This window comes from Terrapene carolina, unplaced genomic scaffold (assembly GCF_002925995.2).
Source record: "Terrapene carolina triunguis isolate 2854851 unplaced genomic scaffold, T_m_triunguis-2.0 Scaffold211, whole genome shotgun sequence".
Classification (NCBI taxonomy): Eukaryota; Metazoa; Chordata; order Testudines; family Emydidae; genus Terrapene; species Terrapene triunguis.
Window position 1 is genome coordinate 24,819,955 of NW_020664562.1, and position 16,168 is coordinate 24,836,122.

The window sequence follows — 16,168 nt, forward strand, 5'->3', positions numbered from 1 at the left end:
CAATCCAGTGGTATTTTTCTATCCAGAAAATGGGCAGCTGTAGCTAAAAGACAGGATCAAGCATTTAGATCATCATAAAGTGCATAATGAACCAATGCTGGAGAAAGAATGTATTCTGTTCATCAGGACCATCTAGGCCAGCTGTTTCCTGATTTTAACAAGAGCTGCACACACTTGGCATAAAATGGATTTAATTCAAATCAGATTTTTTTTCTGATCTTGACCTTGACATTGCTGTTTGTTTTCTTGCCAGTTTTTTAAATTAGCAAATCATTTTGTTTCCATTTCCTCTTCATGCATATGTTATAATTTATATCTGCAGAACAGAAAAACACTAGGGGCTGGTCTATACTTAGCCGCTAATTCGGCGGCTGGAAATCGAACTTCCTGGTTCGATTTATCGCATCTGGTCTGGACGCGATAAATCGAACCAGGAAGTGCTCGCCGTCGACTGCGGTACTCCATCTCAACGAGAGGAGTACCGCGGAGTCGACGGGGGAGCCTGCCTGCCGCGTGTGGACCGCATCTGAACCGCGGTAAGTTCGAAGTAAGGTATGTCGACTTCAGCTACGTTATTCACGTAGCTGAAGTTGCGTACCTTACTTCGACTTGGGGGGTTAGTGTAGACCAGGCCTAGCTTTACAACCACCTTCATTTATGAAAACATCTTTGGGAAACAAAGGGTTATTCATTATGGGGTGAGGTGCAAGTACCCATAACTCATCTTGGCTTCAGTGAGAAGCCAGGGCTTTCACATAAGCTTGCAGAAGTGGATTCAGTACACCCATCACGTTAGTAAATGAGAATTTCCTATAGCAAACAAGGATTGCCTGGGAGAATGAAGTGTTCACTGTCTTTCCCAGTGTCTGGATGAGATTAGGGCATAGATGAGCGCAAGGTGAATGAGATTTAATGTAGATTAAAATTAAGGGGATTGTGGTAGGCTGGAATATTTGACAGACCTATCAGCCTCTTGACCATGGTTCCCAGTTTCAAGATCTGATTAGATTTCCAGCTGCTTTTAAAAGATCTGATAGCAAGGGTAAGCAAGACTGCCTTCCACCAGCACCTGACTGCAATGCACAACCTGCTCTGGAAGTGATATGGCAGCTCACTTGAGAGGACTGTCTTGCCGTCAACACACAGCTCCAGTGCTCCATGAAGTGCACTATCTATGAGTTTCCAGTTGGAGTTTCAGGTGTTGATACTGACTTGTAAAGCCCTAATGGTATAGCACTTTCCTACCTGAGAGATCACTTCTCTTCCCCTGTGACTGTCACAGCTGCACTGGGCAGACCCTCCAGCTGCAGCTCCCTTAGAATAAGAGAAGGAACTGTCAGCAGAGTTGTCTGTCTTGCATTCACCACCCGGCCATTGCTGCCATTAGTCCAACACTACCAGAATTTGTTGTTTTGGACGGCCCTTTGAAAGGGCTGAGATGGCAAAGGATGTGGGTGTTGCTTTGTTAAAAAAGATCAGAGAAGTGGAATAATTTTGATTCACTAATGTCTGGTTGCCGATGGGCTGCTGGATGTTGTGTTGGATTGGGGGCTGGTTTTGTGCAAGGATTGTGAATTGTATTTTTACTTGGTGGTATTGGACAGCGTGAGACAGGAGGGGAAGTTTTTGTTTTTAAACTTCTGCGTTAACAGAAAAATGAAAATGAATCACAGTATAAAGTCTTATATTCTCTATAGCTGATTCAGAAATAAGTGCTAGGTCTTCTTCCTTGTGAACAAAAAGATTATCTGCGGCTGGCTGTTCTTTCCCACAGCAGCCAGTTACGTAGCATACATTTTAAATCTGTGAGATAAGGTAACAGTTCCACATTTTCTTGTGACAGTGCTGCCTTGATTTTACTTTGTAAATCACCATATACATTTGACCTTATATAAAGGTTTTCCATAACATCGATTCCAGCATTTGAAAGGACTATTTTAAAATTCCTGATGACTAGGTTCTAGGTGATGTTCACATACACACCTCCTTCCACTTAACTGGTGTCCTCTTCGAGATATAACAGAAGAAACCATTCAGCAGACTAGTGTTTGCTGGGCCAGTTAGTGTACCGGATTCAACAGCCAGATGATAGCAGTACATTACTGCCAAAGCGTAAAAAGCTAGTAACATGCCATGTCGTAAGACTGGGCTACAAAAAACAATGTAGCCCTTTTTAAAAGGTGTAACTATTTAAGGCTCCAGTATAATTTATAGGCATCTAAAAAAAAGCAAAACCAACCCAGACCCATAGGATGTGGGAAGTAATTTTATTTAGACAAAAGGCTCAAGTTATCATTCGACCTGCCCAATGATTTTATTTCAAGCAATTTCTCTACTGAACAAGGCTGATCATTTACAAATAAGAAATCAATGCACATGGCTGGTTACTGGCAGCTGGGCCAGACTTGGCTGGCTATGGGCATGACTCTTCACTGCAGTTGACTCAGGCTGTTACCTGGCTTTTAGCCCAATTCTCCCCTCCCTCCCCCCCGAACTGGGATTATATGAGCTTTGAATTTCATTACTAGTGAGTTGGCACTGGGTCAGCCTTCCTGTTCACGTTCATTTCACTTTTACGAACATTTGCATACTTTATGTAATGGCAGCTGAGCTGCCCATATTAATTTTTAAAGAGTAGTTGGTTTTTACACTACACATTGGTGTGAGACTGCTTGGGAAACAACGAAGAGGTAGGACATTGCATCCAAAGCTTTGAATAAAGTCTGACTCTTAAAAGAGATGAAAACACTAGCAGATAGCTAAATGGATATGCATACTACAACACTATACAGCATCACATTCCCCCACACAACACAAGGATGTGGGCACACACATCTCTTATTTCCATTGTTTGCATGGCCCCAGCCCCTGTTATCAGAGGCCACTTTCAGGTTTCCAGTACTGGGCCTGTAAACCAGCACCATCTTGAGCCCACTCGTGGTGAAAGCTCTCACCCTTATCCTCACAGATGTTGTGTAGTGTGCAGCACGCCCTGATAAGATGAATGGCGTTGAGCACAATGGCATCCACCATCTTGCTTTGCTGGTCAAATGTACATTTCACCGCCATCTGCAGCTGCTCAGTGTGTAGTTAACCCTTCTTCTGCCAGATGCTCTTCCATCAGGGTATGGGCATGCTCTCAGTTCATCCCACATTGGTACTCGTGAATGAACACAGCCATCAAGTAGTATCCTTTACAATTGTCATTCATGTGCATTGTATGGTGGGCAGACTGTGGGCCTAATGGTGCCATGAGAGTCCCAGGATGTTTTGGGAGCCCCATTCTCTCAAAGCCACCTATTATTTTAGGTATATTAGCTATGTCCACCATCTGTGGGTAAATCACAGCAAACTGCCTCAAACTTCCATCCTCACAGCACCAATAGTTGATTTGTCAACAGGAAACTAGTTAGACACTGATCTGTAACAGGCTGGGGCAGCCAGCTTCCAGATGGCAATAGCAACCTGCATCTACGTGTCCTGGCACTGGAGGGTCAGGCAAGTTCCTCACACAGCTTCAAGAAGGTGGTCTTCCTCATGTGGAAATTCTGGAGTGGCTGCTGGTCATCGCAGGTGTACATGATCACGTGGCATTACTCCTCCTCCTACTTCCTGCACCAGAACCACCAGTCCACACAGGGGGAATTCACAGCTATTGCAATCTGCATTAGCTGTCTCCACTCTATCATGTTAGCATACAGTCTGCACGATCTCCTCACAAGACTGCCAACATATTCTGAGGGCTACAAGCCACTGCCCCAACCATCTCTTTCCCTCAGTAACAATTCAGCCAAAAGCAGGAACAGGTCATTGTCCTATGCTGGATCCATGCCTTGGCACCAGCTGGAATGGACAGGTGAGGTGCGTACAGAACCATGTGGCGACGAAAGAGGAAAGGAGACAGAACGCCAGGTCGTGGTAGCCAAAAAGCCTCCCAGGGAATTTTTCCTGGGGTTTTTATTCTTTCTACTTCCCTGTTTACAACACTTCTAAGTGGTTGAATTGTTGCGCATAGGAGGAGCGTACAGTGTACAACAACATGAGATAACAAACCCATATCTTGTGCACGTAAAAGCAAGCAGCGAGGGTGAAAATCAGGTCAGCCAATAAGTTTCCCAAACACAGACACTGGGGTGAAGGCCGCTCCGGCCTCGTAGCCACAGGCACAGTGTGCCGCACCCGTGGGCTGATGATTCGGGAGCTATGCGTCCCTACATCCCCCCCTTTTCTAATTTATATGCGGTGTTTAGACGGAGCACACTCGCAAGGTCGCATGCACAATGCCACCAGACTGGGTATACACTGAACAAAGCAGCAAAGTGAAACGCCAAGGACCAAGACCAAGACCCCATACTGTAAGAGGGTTTTTATCCACCCTGAGGGTAGCCATGACCAGATGTAATCCCACCAAGGAGGGGAAACGTCCTGGCGGATGGCTTGAGCATAACGCTTCAGCATATCAATCTGCTGTTGTATGCGGTTACCATTATCAGTAAGATTGAAACAACACATTTCCTTTACAGTCTCACACCCCAGATGTTGCTGCAGGAGTAAGTAACCGATAGCGGCTCGGTTATCCAGGATAGCGTGTCGTAATTCCTGTTGCTCCTCATTAAGGAGCCCAATGGCCTGGGAGGTTGAGTTTATGGTTTTTGCCAATAAACATGCCAGCTCGGCAATATTATTGCCATAGCCTACGGCAAGCCCAGGCAAACCTATAAGAGAAACCGCAAGGGAAATATACTCCGCCTGACTTAATATGCTAACATTACCATTACATGTCGCAGACGGGGGGCACTCCTACGCTTAAAGCGAGGCGAAGAAAGAAGCAACGCCTTTTGCGGCATAATGGGGACTAAACGACTCAAACAACATTGAGTATCAGATAGATTTGCGGGGACATAATTAAACGTGCGACGGCCACATGTAAAGAACCAACCGGGTGGTAATTCGATGTGCCCATAATTTGCTGACACATTTTGCGGTTTGGTGCAACTCCATAAGGCTCGGCCAGTTGCCAAACACCCCCCATGGGGCTTGTAATTGGAACAATTAACTACTTTGGCACAAGTGTTATTGGCATGGTTTGCTACAAAGGGGGTATAAAGTTGTACCACCCGCAAGGGGAGGCGATACATAGCCTCTCCCCAGCGGGCGATAGTGGAATATTGTATGGCAGATTTATTAATGATGTTATTAAGGCCTAACCGTGTATTTACTGGTATGTCGCTGGGTGGTTTGCAGACAGGAACAAGGCAGGTACTTAACAGACCTTGCATGTCCGGGGCAACGGCCAGGCAGAAATCAGATTGATTCAATACTTGTGCCAGGCGGACCCAGATGTTAAACTGCAGCCGCTGCTCCATCTGGGGTTCGCCTTGGCAACCAGGGGCCAACAGAAAACCTCCCAATACACACAAAATAAGAAGTGAGTTAGCATTAAGGCAAGCCAACAATGTCACAAAGTAATTTTCCGCGGTAGGTTCCAGCTGCTGCTGCGCTCGCAACTGCTCGGCCTGCAATGAGAGGGCTTTAACCTGTCCCCAGGTCATGCGCTGCGGGGGCTCCCGCGGGGGGCGCTGGCGAGGACGCTCGGGATCCTGTAGATGTAGGTTGAATTGCGGAATGGGGTTCGACAGTCCCTGGTGCCAGGCCATCGCCATGCCACGGGCGGACGTTACGCGCCGGGACCCACAACGGACCTGTAGGAAGAGAAACGGCAGCATGACCCCGTCCCCACGTTATAAGGGGCACTGGGCCATGCCACTGAGGGCCCGGGGCCCTGCGATATTTGACAAGGGGGCGGGGCAAGGCCTGGTGGCTGCGGAAATAACGTTCTGCTGCAGAGTAATTGTCAGTCAAATTCAAATGATTCAGGGTAAAGAGCACTGCAGCCAGCCATTCCTGGTGGGGAGGAAGGCCTACTGGAATCCCCCCTTTTTGTTTTTGGCGGGCCAGGGCCTGTTTGAGCGCACGGTTGGCCCGTTCCACAATGGCCTGGCCTGTGGGGTTATACGGGATACCAAACGTGTGGACAACGTCCCACGTGGTACAGAAGGAGGCAAAGGCCGAGCTACAGTAGGCGGGGCCGTTGTCGGTCTTAAGATGGGACGGGTGACCCATGATTGCCATGGCGCGAATCATGTGATTAATAACATGACGAGAGGCCTCACCCTTCTGGGGGGTGACCCACACATAATGGGAAAAGGTATCTACACACATGTGAAGATACTGCCAGGGGGCAAAAGGAGGAAAGTGTGTAACATCCATTTGCCAAAGCTGATTGGCCAAAGTGCCGCGAGGGTTAACCCCCACCTCCGGGCTATTGGAGAGAGAAGTGCAAAGGTCACACTGGCGAACAATGGCCTGCGCCTGATGCAATGGGAGTGTGAACTGCTTGGCAAGGGCCTTGGCGGACTGATGGAAGAAGGCGTGGCTTTCAATTGGGGAGGAAAAAATCGAGGCCACCGATTTGACCGCCTGGTCGGCCACCGCGTTACCCTCTGTCAATAGGCCCGGTAGTGTGGTGTGACTGCGAATATGTGCCACAAACAGTGGGCTAGAGCGGGAGGAAAGGAGCTGTTGCAGGGTGAGAAAAAGGGCCAACAGATTGTCATCACAGGAGGGCGACACATAGGAACCTGGAAGAGACTTAAGAACATTAGTAACATAAAGACTATCAGTAATAAGATTAAAAGGGTCATCCTGGAAGCATCGGCAGGCCAGGATGACAGCGGCCAGCTCTGCACGCTGGGGAGAACGCTGAGGTAGGGTAAAGCGGACTTGCCAAGTGCCCTGCTCCTGCCAGCTGACCGCACCTCGCGTTGGGCCGCCGTCCGTAAAGAGGGTAAGTGCATCCTCAATGGGGACGGTGGACAAAGAAGATCAGAGGTTGAGGCAACGTTGTTGCAAGAGCGAGAGATGGGGGTCAGGGGGAATGTAATATTTAATTTCCCCAACATAGTCGGCAAGAGACAACTGGAGGGTGGCACTGCAAGAGACAGCGCGTTTCCAGTCTTTAGCCGGGATGGGGACAATAATGGCAGCGGGGTCACAACCCAAGAGGGTGCGGGACCGTTCCCGCACTTTGAAAATCAGCTCGGCGGCCTGTTGAGGGAATGTCTTAATAGTATGCAGAGGGGAGTGGGTCAAATAAATCCATTCAATTAGACGGAGACACACTGCCGCCCCCTCCTGGGCGAGGACAGCTGTCGGTTGTGAAAGTGTGGGAAGCAAAATGGCAAAAAGGGGCTGTTCCCTATCTCGGCGGTCGACCCACACTTGGGCCAGGGTCCGGTTAATGAGGGCGACCGCCTGGCGCTGTTCCTGGGAAACAGAAATGATATCCCCGGGGAGGCGGCCCTGCCGAAGGCCAGAAAAAAGAGGGGATAGCATGGAGGTAGTCAGAGGGCAAAAAGGGCGAATCCAATTGAGGGACCCTAATAACTGTTGGAGCTGTACGAACGTAAGAGGGTCGGGCAACACCAGCTCGGGACAAACTGGGCGGGCATATGACTGGAGCATACGGTGACCGAGATACAAAAAGGGCAGCTGACACTGGACCTTGTCCGGCGCAATAACTAAACCAAACGTTGCAAGCTGGTGGCGCAGTTCGTCCAGCCAGTTATCAGGAAGTATGGGGTGAGCCACCAGAATGTCATCCATATAGTGATAGATTAAAGCATCTGGGTGTGCTGTGCGAAACGGCCGTAAGGCTTGCGCAACAAAATATTGACACAAGGTGGGGCTGTTCAACATGCCCTGAGGGAGCACATTCCACTGATAGCGTGGAGTGGGCTGGGAATAATTTAAGACCGGAACGGTAAAGGCAAAACGCGCCCGGTCCTCAGGGTGTAGGGGGATGGTAAAAAAACAATCTTTTAAATCTATTACAAATAATCGGTAATCACAGGGGATAAGGTTGGGATTGGGGGTACCACACTGCAGGGGACCCATAGGCTGTATAATTTTGTTAATGGCGCGAAGATCCTGCAGGAGGCACCACTTGCCAGATTTCTTTTTAATTACAAACACGGGGGTATTAAAGGGGCTAGTGGACTCCTCCAAATGCCCTGCCCGTAGCTGGTCACTGACCAAGTGCTGGAGGGCCTCCAGCTTTTCCAGAGGAAGCGGCCACTGCGCAACCCATACAGGCTCGTCAGTGAGCCAACGGAGGGGGAGGGCCGTACGCCTAATCATCAATATGGATGGTGGCAGTGAACTGTGTTAATAAATCACGGCCCCACAGGTTGAGGTGGACGGGGAGAATGATAGGCCGGATACGGGCGCGGCGGGTGCCCTGGGGCGCCATAACCTCCAACCATCGGGCACTCCGTAGCGAGTCCTGCGCCCCGCCCACACCCCAAACAGCCGGAGCCTGCTCCGCGGGCCAATGGGCGGGCCACTGCGCGGCGGCGATGACGGTGACGTCTGCCCCAGAGTCGATAACACCCTCGAACGGCTGATCGTTGAGGCAATAAATGCGTTTGGGTTGGGGTGATCCAATATCTTTAACAACCGCTGCCACTTGCGGGTGAACAGTGCACTGGCCGGTGGACCCGAAGCCTCCGGTTCGGGGAACGTTTCTTCCCCCTGCCGGAAGGGAGTAGGGCACAAGTATGAGTTGCGCCCAGGCATCTCCCTGAAACAACTGTTTCGGGAGATGACTCCACAGTTGAACATGGATAACTCCACCATAGTCCGAATCCACCACCCCAGGCATCACAAACAGGCCCTGCTTGCTGGCGGACGAGCGGGGTAGGACAAGGCCCACCATGCCCTCCGGCAGCGGGCCCTGGATCTGGGACGGCATGAGGAGGACCTCCCCGGGGAGAGTTATATCCATATTTTCCTGATTAACAAGGTCAATCCCCGCACTGCCCCTTGTGGCGGCGGGGACGTCGTGCACGGAGAGGGGCGCAGCCTTGGGCCTCGGGCTGGTCGCAGGCCCGACTACTAGTTTCCCGGGGGGTTGTCTTGGCTGGCAGTTAAAGCCCGGTTGTCACCCCCGGCTGAGCGACACTGCGCAGCCCAATGGTAGCCCTTTTTGCATTTTGGACACAGCGTGCGGGGCCTCTGGTCTGTTCGGGGTTTGGGTTTGTTTTTACACGCCCCCCCCAGGGGCCCGGCACTCTCGCCGAAAATGCCCGGGCTTTTGGCAGTTAAAGCAGTTCCCCTGAGGCTTCTGCCCCTTGTGCAGGGCAGCTGCCAGTAGGGCCATTTGATGGGTTTGGGTGCCTACGTCCGCACACGCCTGCAGCAATTCTGCCAGGGTATACCCCGGGCGCCCGACCACTGCCTGCATGGCATGGCGGCAATCTGCATTGGCATTTTCGTAAGCCAATTTTTGCATTAGTTCAGTCTGGGCCTCCGGGTTATCAATCTGCCTCTAGACTGCCTCTTGGAGGCGGTCAATAAACTGGTGGAACGGTTCGGCGGCACCTTGCCGAGTAACCGCGAAGGACTTAGAGGACTCGCCCGCAGCGGGGACTCTGCGAAACGCCCGACGGACACACTGGCCAATGATGGGATAAGCTGCCCGGGGCGTGCCCACCGCCTGCTCGGGGATGCCCGAAAACTGCCCCGCGCCATATAACTGCTCAGCGAGATAGGCCCCCCCACCCTGTGCTGCCGCCGTAAGCGCCTCTCACTGATACTCGCTATCCCACACAACATATTGCGCGGGAGACAGCACCATGCGACACGTCTTTCCAATCTTGGGGGAGCAAGTGATAACCGTTTGACACACCTTCCAAGATCCCCAGGGTGAAAGTGGACCGCACCCCGGTCTCACGAACCGCCTTGCGGAGCTCGCGCAGAACCGAGTAGGGGAGAGCCTCCCAATCCACTATCTCCCCCCCCATTTCCATTATCCCGCCAAGAGACGGGGAACACCTCGAACCCACAGCTGGATTCCTCGTCGGTCAAGAGACCGGCCTCGCGCGCTCGCCGCACCGCCGTGGCGACAGCGCCCCCCCGCCCGACCGGTGGGCAGGGGGGCGCCGCCGCGGGCGGCGGCACAGGAAGGGTCAGCTGCGGGTAGGAGGGGGGCGGCCCATCACCTGGGGGCAAAAGGGAGACTGGCTTGGGACCGTCGGGGCCGACCCCCTCCAGCGCCTCCTTGCAACGCTGCCAGAGCAGCAGGTGCTGGACCGGGGCACGGGGTTCACTATACAAGGTGGTCCCAATCCGTATCCAATCAAGAAGCCGTAAAGACCCGCAGTCCGGATACCAGGGGTACTGGCGATCTATCTCCCTTAGAAGGTCCTCAATATGAGCGACCGAGACAACGACACATGATCGTTGCCGTATAATCTTTTTTAACTCCCTTGCGTGCTCCTTCTGGGCACTGGAAAGTCCCCCCCCCCATACTCACGAATCAGGGGCGGCAAACGGCCGCGGGGGTGCACTCGACGTATCCAGCCGGTGAGCGAGGGGTTATCACGTCGGGGTCACCAGATGTGGCGACGAAAGAGGAAAGGAGACAGAACGCCAGGTCGTGGTAGCCAAAAAGCCTCCCAGGGAATTTTTCCTGGGGTTTTTATTCTTTCTACTTCCCTGTTTACAACACTTCTAAGTGGTTGAATTGTTGCGCATAGGAGGAGCGTACAGTGTACAACAACATGAGATAACAAACCCATATCTTGTGCACGTGAAAGCAAGCAGCGAGGGTGAAAATCAGGTCAGCCAATAAGTTTCCCAAACACAGACGCTGGGGTGAAGGCCGCTCCGGCCTCGTAGCCACGGGCACAGTGTGCCGCACCCGTGGGCTGACGATTCGGGAGCTATGCGTCCCTACAGAACCAGAAGGGCTTTAGTTTACTGTGTTGGTGGACAAAGAATACTTCCACACAGGAGCTCGGGACGCATATCATGAAACAATTCCTAGAGTAGCTCAAGTTACTGCAGCACTATAAACCATGGGATATGCCCACCCTCCACTCCCAAATCCAAGCGTCTAACCCAGGTTACTGTGGGTGCCTGCGTGGATGCAGCTACACAGCTATGGCTCCAGTGTGGCTCAGCAGTGTGGATGCTCGCAGCCGGGCTTGGCTTACTGAGGGGCCCAAATCCAGGTAAACTATGCACTGAAGACAAACTATATGCTGTATTTCCTACATTCCAAGGACATACATTCCCCCACATGAAATGCAACAGATTTGTTCACTTGAGAAAATATAGGGCATGATAAAACCCCAAATAGCTTTGACACATCCTCAAAGGTTCTAGAACTTTACTGATTTAAACAATCTGCAAGAGGAAATGGAGCTGTTTCCTGCCCTCAGGGCTCACATCCCTTTGCCACACAAGCCTCTCTCTCAAGCTTCTGCCATCTAATTCTCCAGAATCTATTGACTGGTTGTAGAAAAACACTCACATTTTTGAGGTTAAGAGCTGGTCTACATAGGGAAATTTACTGGCATCTATACCATTCTACTTATCCTTGTTTAAATTCCCCATGTGGACACTTATTCCAGAATAAAAGTGTGCATGTAGACAAGCACTAAATGAGACAGAGACAAGTCTTCACAGAGCTTGGAACCATAGCTCTGAGATGTGGACTGCCCCATTTATCTTAGTGAGGCAGTAACTCTGTGATGATAATTTAGATGCCAACCTTGCTAACTATTCCATTCCTCATACAAGAGAGGAAGGGAAGGATCACAGATCTGCACAATTTACCACAAGGTCTCATTCTGGTGCCCCAAGAATATAGCATTTGGGAGATACCACCACTTATTTTTCCCCTTCCAAATCATGGAGACAAGCCCAAGAAGCCCAGGAGAGTCCAAAGACCACACAGGATCATATTTTGAACATACGTACAATTTTCTGTGAGCACTGTCTCATTTTGGTCATCTGCCTGGGAAGAAATTATTGTGGGGTCAGAAAGTGGAAGAGTACTATCACCTTTCCCCCCACCCCATTGTGACCCCTGCCTGCACTCCATGCTTATATAAAATCAGAAGCTCCTAGAAGTGAAGCTGGAAAGGTTAGGGGATGTGGCCTTTCTGTAGCAAGACCGTGACTATGAAGAGGATCAAAGCTAAGTAGCTTCCATCACCGACAAGTGTTTCCTTTACTGCACACTGTATGAGAACTGCCTAGACAGTACACTTCTGCTGAAGCTCCTGACATTGCCACAGCTATTGCCTTCACAATTTCTTTGCAAAAGGAATATTTCAAAATCAAAATCATTACCTGCCAATACATGCTCAGTTTAGCTCCAGCCCTATAAACTGGAACTTTGCTTGCATCCTGCTGAAGCTAAGTCCCACTAACTAAAACACACAATAGGGTGAGCATTTTATCTTAGCAACCCATTAATAAAGATTACCACACAATTTGTAACATGAGCAATTAAGGTTACCAGATAGCAACTGTGAAAAAACGGAACAGGGGGTGGGGGGTAATAGGCACCTATATAAGAAAAAGTCCCAAAAACCAGGACTGTCCCATTAAAAATGGGACATATGGTCACCCTATGAGCAATATATACCAGTGTTTCTCAAGTGTGGCCACCATTGCTGCACATAGCCACCGGGGCTTTTCTTACAGCCACAGCCTCCTGGGTTGTGATTATCAGGGGAGGGGAACAGGGCCCCTCCCTGGTGCTCTTGGATTCACGACCTTGGTGTTGGTTGCTGGGGCCGCTAGTAGAGATTGGGCCGTGCCTCCCTCTGGAGACACCTGGGGCACAATGCTGAGGAGCAGGCAGCTGGTGAGCTCCCCACCATCACAGGGTTCAGGATTTGGGCTTCAGCACTAGGGGGGAGGGATAGCTCAGTGGTTTGAGCATTGGCCTACTAAACCCAGGGTTGTAAATTCAATCCTTGAGGGGACCACTTAGGGATCTGGGGCAAAATCAGTACTTGGTCCTGCTAGTGAAGGCAGGGGGCTGGACTTGATAACCTTTCGGGGGTCCCTTCCAGCTCTATGAGATAGGTATATCTCCATATAAGGTAACAAGCTCTGGCCACAGGCTTCAGGCTTCCGACTGTGCAGCAGGGGGCCCCAGGCTCTTGCCGTGTGACTTCGGGCTCTGTCCCCCAGCCAGGGGCTTCAGACTCCAGCCCCCACTGCCTCCCCCAACCCCCTCATCCAGGGCTTAATTTGTCCCCAGGATTGCCAGAGCTAAGTCCGCTGTGAAAAGTGATACTTATAGATTCTAGGACTGGAAGGGACCTCGACAGGTCATCGAGTCCAGTCCCCTGCCCGCATGGCAGGACCAAATACTGTCTAGACTTGTAGGTCTGTTAATGTCATAAGTAACAAAGAGTCCTGTGGCACCTTAAAGACTAACAGATGTATTGGAGCATAAGCTTTTGGGGATGAATACCCACTTAGATGCATGACACATATAATGGAAATTTCCAGAGGGAGGTATAAATATGCAGGCAAGAATCAGTCTGGAGATAATGAGGTTAGTTCAATCAGGGAGGGTGAGGCCCTCTTCTAGCAGTTGAGGTGTGAACACCAAGGGAGGAGAAACTGCTTTTGTGGTTGGCTAGCTATTCACAGTCTTTTTTTAATCCTGATCTGATGGTGTCAAATTTGCAAATGAACTAAAGCTCAGCAGTTTCTCTTTGAAGTGTGGTCCTGAAGTTTTTTTGCTGTAAGATGGCTACCTTTACATCTGCTATTGTGTGGCCAGCAAGGTTGAAGTGTTTTCCTCCAGCTATCTCCGTGACACCACTGATTTCTTGAGAAAACTACAATGCATTGGTGATCTTCCAGAAAACACCATCCTAGCCACCATGGATGTGGAGGCTCTCTACACAAACATCCCACACACAGATGGAATACAAGCTGTCAGGAACAGTATCCCTGATCATGACACAGCACAACTTGTTGCTGAGCTCTGTGACTTTGTTGCTGAGCTCCTCATGCACAATTATTTCAAATTTGGTGACAATATATACCTCCAGACCAGTGGCACCACCATGGGCACCCGCATGGCCCCACAATATGCCAACATTTTTATGGCTGACCTGGAACAACGCTTCCTCAGAGAACCCCCTATAGGCCATCATTAAGCAGCGGTTTAAATGCACTGAAGTTTATCTGCTCAACACAGGAGACTCAAAACAGCAGAGAGCCAGTCCGAAGTGATCTTTGCTCAGTGTCTGCCAGGTTCCACTGTGTAATGCTGCACTGCATTACCAAAAAGTGTTCAGAACTTGTTTATACTGCATCTTAAATTCAAATTAAAGGCAGCTGAGGAAGTTCAAGGAGCAGGGTTTCTTTGGTGTGTTTTCTGATCCAAACGCAGAGGGACTATAAATAATTAAAATAACTGATTTCTCTTAACAGAAGAGAGCAAAGTTCTAATGGCTAAATTTCATGTGTCAAAGACGGGGAGAAATGCTGCTGACATGTATGTAGGTAAGGCAATAAAGTGCATAGAATTGTTATGCAAAAAATTTAATAGTTTTTCAGCCAAAAATGTCCAAAATATATGAGGTCATAATTAATACAAAATACACAGACAACACCACAATAGTATTGAAACAAATTGAGAAGCCTTTTTTTGCTGAACGGGACTGATTTATACAAATACGGCAGATGTCACCACAGCTTGTTGTATGGTAGTTATGAAATTGGATTAATATCCTGATTCCCTGATGATCTCTTCATTCTGAACAAATGTTTAATGTTAAGCTGATGTTTAAATGATTGAAATAGACATCATGAAATTCAGTTACAGTTGCCTCCATCCTCAATTCTTAAATGTTAGGGAAGGGAGTGTCCGGGTACAGAAAGGAAAACAAAAAAGGCACACTGTGGCATGAGTTAAGGCCAGAGATGCCAGCCTTTAAACTTCCTGGCTTTTGTCAGGGTGTAACATAACATTCATATTATATTACTTTAAGATGTAGGCTTTGAGTTCATTTCTCTTTTTTAAAAGTGAAAAAAATAACAAAATGTTAGATACTCATCCAGTACAGCTGTAAGTTTTTGTTTTTCTTTTAAAAAACAGACTCCACCCATGAAACATTAATGTTTATGGGTCTAATCCCATGGTTCTTAGACAGTTTCCCCAGCTTCTTTTGGAGTTATGCACATTTTAAGAATGCAGGATCAGTCTCTATATTATTTTCCTATTAGTCTAGTTCACTTCTGAAGGACAAACTCTGGATGAAATAAATGCATACTAAGTAGATCAAAGCCATAGTTAAGCTGTGTCAGTGTGCTAATCATGAAAAAGGGTTTACACAACTAAAAAGCTGTAAAAATTTTGTTCTAAATAACTGTTTGCACCAGACATCTGTTTAACCTTATGCTCTTTTAAATATCAATACTGCTTTTCAACAAAGGAATGAAATAAAGCTTAAGACTAAAAGAACTTTTACCAAAAACAAAATCCACTTTTGTAATAATAATTATTTTTAAAGTACTTTGTAGGCCAAAATTTTGTGCATCAAATTCCAGCACAAAGTGATTTTAAAATTGTCCTGACATGTCATTTATACTGTAATTATTAACTCAACTCTATTGATAGTGGCACAAGTTGTTCCGCTCTAACGTAGTTATATTCTAAGACTAGCTCTGTTTGTGAATATGCAAGTACCCTTGGACCTATCATGAGACATAAAAATTATATCTTGGACTAAAACTTGAAAAGGAAGTTACAAAAAGATACTATTCCAGAAATATTGCTTAACATTTAGATGTGATTGTTCAGTTGATGCAAATTTTTTCATTCAATACAGCACCTACTAAAAACAAAAGACTGAAAAGCTATGGAAAAATTCATGAAGTTCCATATGTTTGATTCCCTGAGAAGAATGTTTTATTTAGAAAGGTCTTTGGAATGCAATTTGCAGGATGAATAAATATTAACCTGTTGGATAGCTAAAGACCATCTCCTATTTATATGTAGGGGATCAGAATCTAAGTATATGATTTTTTAAAAAAATTAAAAGGTAAACCTTAACTCCAAGACAATGCCATTGTGAATGAGAGCAAAGAGTGACCAAAAATAAACTAGATATATTAACTCATCCTCTAGTGATTTAATGACAAACCAGGGATTACAATTATTCAACATCAAGAATCTTAAGAAGTCAATGTTTTTAGTGTTTTTGTCAGATGTAGTTGTATCTGGTTAAACATACATTAGCCTGCACTTTACATTTGAATTTTAACACATTAGAAAAATGTTCCC